Genomic DNA, 6,000 nt, shown 5'->3' on the forward strand with positions numbered 1-6,000 from the left:
ACAAAGGGGCGCTGTTTTCAGGCGTGTGCCTGACCTGGGCCACCTGCGCCAGAGCAGTCGAGGCGGGCCGAGGCGGGGCAAGGCGCAAGGCTCGCCGGCAGACTCGCTGATCCTCGAAGCCTTTGCAGTTCCGGCGGCCCGGCCGCGGCGCCGCGGTCCGACCTCACCGCAGTCTCTTTCCGTTTCCAGGACCGCGCGAGCGACGAGCGCGACGAGCGTGGCGGAGCTGCCTGCCCACCTGCTTACAGATTCCGTGAGTCGTTTTCGTCGCTCTGACACTCTCTCGCACCTATGCGGAACACACGTGTGAGTGTGAGAGAGACAGCGAAAACAAAAAAAAACCGACTCTTGGAATCAGTCTGCAGGGTGCGTCGGCTAGCCGGTCATTCCAACGACGCCATTCTGTTTAATAAGTCCGCCGTGTCTCAGGCGGGCAACATCAACAACCAACCGTCTAACAACAACCAAGGCAACAACAACAACACGCGGCGCGCGCACGCGCGACTCGCCTGCAACCCCAGCGTCACGGCACTGCAGGTGAGGGTGTGGATGGGGTGGCCGGCAGGGTGGCCGGCAGGGTGGCCGAGGGCAATAGCCGAGGCCCAGACGGGCCGGCGCAGGCGCCACGCCGCGCCCCGCTAGCCAAGCCGGCCAAGCCAAGGGGTGGAGTGGAGGCCCCCTGGCCCCGGCCCGGCCCGCTCGGCCAGCACCGGCCAGCACGCACGCGGCAGAACGGCAGGCAAACTAATCGGGCAACGGCTGGCAACGGCAACCTCGGCAAACACGCCCCGATACAGCACACTGTACGCCGGCCGGGAACAAAAGCCGTCGAGGCAAAAAACTACAACAGCGGGCGCTCTTCAGTCGTTACAGTGGCGTGAGAGCCGCGCCGGTGGCCACGACGGCCACCAGTAGCTCGCCGTGCCCGCCGTGCCCGCCAGCCCCAGCCAAGCCCCAGTCCCTGCCCAGGCCGCGACGCTGCGCCGCCGCGCCGGCATGTGCTCGCCCAGCACAGATATCGACCCCCCTACTCAATGATCCACCGGGCAGCACGGGCCGTGCTGCCGAGCCGAGCAGCGCCCCATCGAGCCGGGCCAGCCACGGGGGCCGAGCCGAGCCGGGCAGCGCGTTCATTAGGTGACTTCTAATCCCTATCAGTGCAGCTGCAGTGCAGTGCCGCGCAGGGTGGGGCCAGAATGAAGGCAGCCGAAGGAACTAAACTTTTAAAATGCAGGTGCCCACGTCTGGGCGACGAGTGTGGCGGCGACGGCTCTGCAAGCGACTGCATTCCGACTCGGCGCGCCGTTCGCGGCCGTTCGGCGGATGACGCGTCTATAACGCATCCCGCCGCACCGATGGGCTGATACGCAGAGTGGGGGGAGCGGTGAGCGGCCGTCTCCCGGCAGGGCAGCGGCAGCAGCGGCAGCAGCGGCTACCTCCTGGCCGGCCTTGCTGCCTGGTCTTTGATCGCGCGTCGAGACCGTTTAATCGCAGCGGTTAATGTTCAAATTTTGTAAATTTTCCAAAATACGTGCCACTGGCTCAAAAACAATGTTTGTGAACATCCAAATCCAGACCCCACCCCCTTCAAAAAAATATCGTCAGGTGCAGGATTCGAACCTGCGATCCCAGAGGAAGTCGGATCTTTAGTCCGATGCCTTAAACCTCTCCGCCAAAGTGACAGCATACAAGTTCAAGAATGGATATTGAACCATAACTCATTAATAAACTGCAACAGCCATGAACACTCAACAAAACTGAAAGTATGATTTTGTGTCCATCTGCCACTCTAAAAAAATATCGTCAGGTGCAGGATTCGAACCTGCGATCCCAAAGGGAGTCGGATCTTTAGTCCGATGCCTTAACCACTCGGCCAACCTGACACGATGCAGGATATTGAACCATAACTCATTAATGAACTGCAACAGCCAAACTAAAAATATGATTTTGTGTCCATCCGCCACTCCCAAAAAAATATCGTCAGGTGCAGGATTCGAACCTGCGATCCCAGAGGGAATCAGAACTTAAGCCCGACGCCTTAAACCGCTCGGCCAACCTGACAGCATACAGGTTCAAGAATGAACAAGCTACTGCTTCACGCACAGCAAACACAGAACGCACAGTGTAACTGGATTCTGAAATGAATGAAAATGTTTTCATTCGTAAAAGCATGAGCAAAAATCACTCTGCAGCTTGTTGGTTTGCAGACAACGGCTGTGATGCGATTTGCGCCAAACATGCAACGTTCCATGCGATGCAGCCGATGCAGCACGCAGATGTGCTCGCATGGGCGGCGGCGTCCTCATGGCTGGGCAGGCCGCGACCACCTCCTGGCCGGGAACGGCCACCTCCTGGCCGGCTTGCGACCCGGGCACTTCGGCACAGCGAAAATGACGCCGCAGCCTATCGCACCGGAGGGCGCCGTGCGAGCGGCGGTAGGCAACCCGCTGGACAGCGGTGCGGCCGGGGTGCCCGCCGACCCGGCGCCTCCACGGACGCGTTCGCGTGCTGCGTGCCACGTGCCGCGTGCGTCGGCAGCGGCGGGCGCTTCCCCAAGCCACCTCGGAATAGCATCTCGGGGAATGAAAAGCAGGCCAAGACATCCTTGATACTCCTTGACGGCACTGCGGTGTGCGTGCGGAGTGCGGACGCCCCGGTGGAAGGGGGACAAGATAGGACTCCTGCGCCTGTCTGCCTGTCTGGCGTGGATGCACTCGCGAGCCGAACCGAACCGAGCCGAGCCGCCAAGCCCAGCCGGGCCGCGCGGCAAGGGCGCATGCCGGAGCCGAGCCGGCCCGGCGGCCGGCGGGGCCCTAGCGGCCCTAGAGTTCCGTTAGCCGCTCGCCGGGCAGATGCCCTTCCGCGGCGCAGGCCGCCTTTCCAGCGTCGGGGTCTCGGCGGCGGCGCTCCAGCTAGAAGGCAGATCGAAAGGAAGAGGGTCCGAACACCCGTTCGGGTAAACTTTGATGGGCGAGGCGCCGACGGGCACTTGCGCCGCGACTGCGCGAACTTGGTGAACAGCACTCTAGCCCCGGGCCTGGGCCTAGGTGAGCAGCGTAGGGAGGAGTGAGGCGGGGCGGGGCCGTCCGCCTGACACTGCGATGGTCGATGCCCATGCAGCAGGCCCGTCCAGCAAGTCCAGTGCCCCGCTGCGCCGCTGCTCCGCTGCGCACTGCGCCCCGCCACTGCAGGCCTAGCATTCCGACACCGCGCTTCTAGTCTGCCAGTCTGCCCGTAATGCAGGCAGACAGGTCTCGCCTTGGTCTCGCCGCCGGCGTGGCATGGCGCAGCTCCAAGCGAAGCAAGCGGTCGGAGCTGCGGTTCGAGCCTGGGCGGCGGCGACGCACAAAACACGTCGCGAGCATTTTGAAAATTCGTCAAAATGGACGCTGGCAAATCGATAACCGGGCCCCGGCTGCGGCGACGACGCGTGCCGCCGCCCATTCAGTCCGACAGGCTGGAGGGAGGCCCGACGGAGGCACACACTGCAAGGACGCGAACGACGCGAACAGGTGGGGCCGAAAAGAGGCACGACACGTCACCGTGGAAAACGGTGGAAAACGGCCGCGAGTCGAAAATGAACCGGCGGACGTCCGGGCGCGTCGAGTCCAGCGGGGGGCACGCGAGGGGGTCGTTACGGGTAAGCCGGCGAGGTGCGCGACGCCCCTCCCCCCGACTCGAACTAAGCAAGTGTCAGGCCGTCGCTTCGAGTCCTCGGCTGATTAATAATTCCCAGCGCCGATCAAGAAAAGGGGCTGGCCGGCCGGCGTGTCCCTTCAAGGGCTTCGAGGGTTCCAAGGGCCCGGGCAGCGGCCGAGGGCTAGCACGGCGTGGAGCACGGCGTGGAGCACGGCGTGGAGGGCCGTGGGAAGGCATCCGTCCAGCCTGCGGGACCTGCTGTGCGAGGCGGGCTGGGCTGCCCAAGTGCAAGGGCAACGAAAGCGGCAGGCGGCAGCGGCTCGCGGCGGTAAATGAACGCGACGCGCGACGCGCCCATTCGGGGGCAGTGGGTCGCGGCCAACAGAGTCCGCCGGGGCCGTGGCGGCCGTGGCGGCGGTGGCGGCGGTGGACGGGGCGGCGGCGGACGGGGCGGCGGCCGCGTCAACAACGCGCACGCCATACCGGCCCTGCCGCTACAGCGCCGGCACACGTCGCCGGCGCCGCCAGGCTGACCGTGTCCGTGTCCACTCGCTGCTCCGCGCTGCACCGCGCTGCTCCACGCTCCGCGGCGAAATGACCCGACCGCATGTATTTTTCAAAACGGGCCGGCCGGACGGTCACGTCGCTGTGCTCGTCAGTGACGGCAATCGATGCACCCTCTTGGCGCAGGGACCGCCGCTTCGCGCCGCGCCGCCTTGCCGCCTCGGCCCCCGGTCGCGTCATCACCACGTTGTTCGACATTCACCGGATCAGCGTGTGCGGGCTGGCCAAGCCGCGCCAAGCCGCGCCAAGCCGCGCACGGCGTGACGGCGCGCCAATGAAGCCAGCAATCGATGTGGCCAATCCGGCTTGCGTCCTGGCCGCGTCCTGGCCGCGTCCTGGCCGCGGGCCGCATCGACCGCCGCGGCTAATATGCCGGCAGTTCGGCCGGCACGCTGCTGGCACGCTGGCACGCTGGCACGCTCCGACGGTCAGGACTAGCCGCACGTAAGGAGGGCCTGCCGGCCTGCCGCAGAGCAGGCCGCCACATCTCCCCGAAAAGGAAGAAGGGGGTCGCCTTGCGTGGCCGAAGCAAAGGGCGGCCACAGCTAATGGCGCCCGAGCGCGCCCGAGGCTCGACGCTCACACTTTTTCCCGCGCCTACAGGACAACAAGCCTTTGCTGAGCGCGCAGCGCGCTGTGCGGGTTGCCCAACACCTGATAATTTGTTACGCCACAAACATCACTGCCACCCGATGCCGTTACGAAGCTCTAGCCGCGCCCGCGGCCAGCGTTGGAATGGGTTCGGATGGGTCCGCAAGGGTCGGTCCTCCAATAAGGCTGGAGCCGCGCGGCCCACGTGATCTCTCGATAAAAGGGCGCGCTTCAGATCAGAGCGGCCGCTGATCCCCGGCGCCGCTATCACTGGCCATACGTTGGCCGACCGAGCCCCGCCACTGCTCGCCACGGTGCACATGCACGCCGCCGTGGTGCGATTGGGGGCCGCGCGGCACGCCATGTGGCTGCCTGGCTGTGCTGCTGTGCCGTTTGCGAAACGGACAGAAAAACGAAAAACGCCGCTGCAGCCGTCCGCTCGGCGGGGCGCTCTTAGGGCCTGTGCAGGATGAGAAATTTAACCGTCCACGGGTCCACGCCGCGCGGCGGTGGCATGGCGGTCCGCGGTTGTTGCGCGGCGCGACGACGGCGTAACCCTAGAATGGGGCCCGCGTCGGCGGCCACCGCGGCGCCGCTAGCAAACAAAGCGGCGCCTCACCGCGGAGCGCGGAGCCCCGAGACACGCGTGCGTTCAAGCCCTACGCGCGAGGAACGGGGAAAGGCGGGCAGCGCGACGAGAGCCTCGGAGAGCCGACAGGACCTTGGGGACCTTGGGCACCTTCCGGACGCCGTCATTACGTCAGGCTCCGAATCTGGAGAGGGAACCGGTTGGGGCCCCAGCCCGGCCCGGCCCGGCAGACACCCCAGCGGGCGGGCTAACCCAGTCCGGGCCCCAGGCAGGGCCAGGCGTGCCCCAGGCGTGCCAACCCGCGCCAGCGTCAGGGCCCTGGGCGGACGGGCAGACGTACCCAGCGTCCTCGACTCGACTGTTTTGAGGTCGCGCCGTACCCGTGCCTCGACCCCGGACCTGGCTGGATCAAAGGCCCGGGTACCCGCAGGCCGCAGGGGCGGGACCGGCGGGGCCCGGTGGGCACGGCGCCGCCATAAGGTTGCCGCGAAGCCTGCTCTGCCAGCGCTGCCCGGCGCGATTCGCGGAGTCAAGTCAGAAATAGATGTTGGTCACCGCACCGCACGCGCCTTTGCCTGGCAGGTGAGCCATTCCGGAGCGCTCGCTGCCGCCGCGCC

At 65.8% G+C, this 6,000-nt stretch overlaps 2 non-coding genes across 2 annotated transcripts; both read right to left on the bottom strand.

Moving 5' to 3' along the window:
* Positions 1-1,801: 1,801 nt before the first annotated feature.
* On the bottom strand, positions 1,802-1,883 carry Trnaf-aaa. Its single transcript has one exon. It is a non-coding gene; the product is annotated as a tRNA-Phe (tRNA).
* Positions 1,884-1,978: 95 nt separating this feature from the next.
* Trnal-uaa lies at positions 1,979-2,061 on the bottom strand. The gene has a single exon. It is a non-coding gene; the product is annotated as a tRNA-Leu (tRNA).
* Between the last annotated feature and the right edge of the window lie 3,939 nt (positions 2,062-6,000).

The sequence above is a fragment of the Thrips palmi genome, unplaced genomic scaffold, assembly GCF_012932325.1.
Source record: "Thrips palmi isolate BJ-2018 unplaced genomic scaffold, TpBJ-2018v1 HiC_scaffold_10, whole genome shotgun sequence".
NCBI classification, from domain to species: Eukaryota; Metazoa; Arthropoda; class Insecta; order Thysanoptera; family Thripidae; genus Thrips; species Thrips palmi.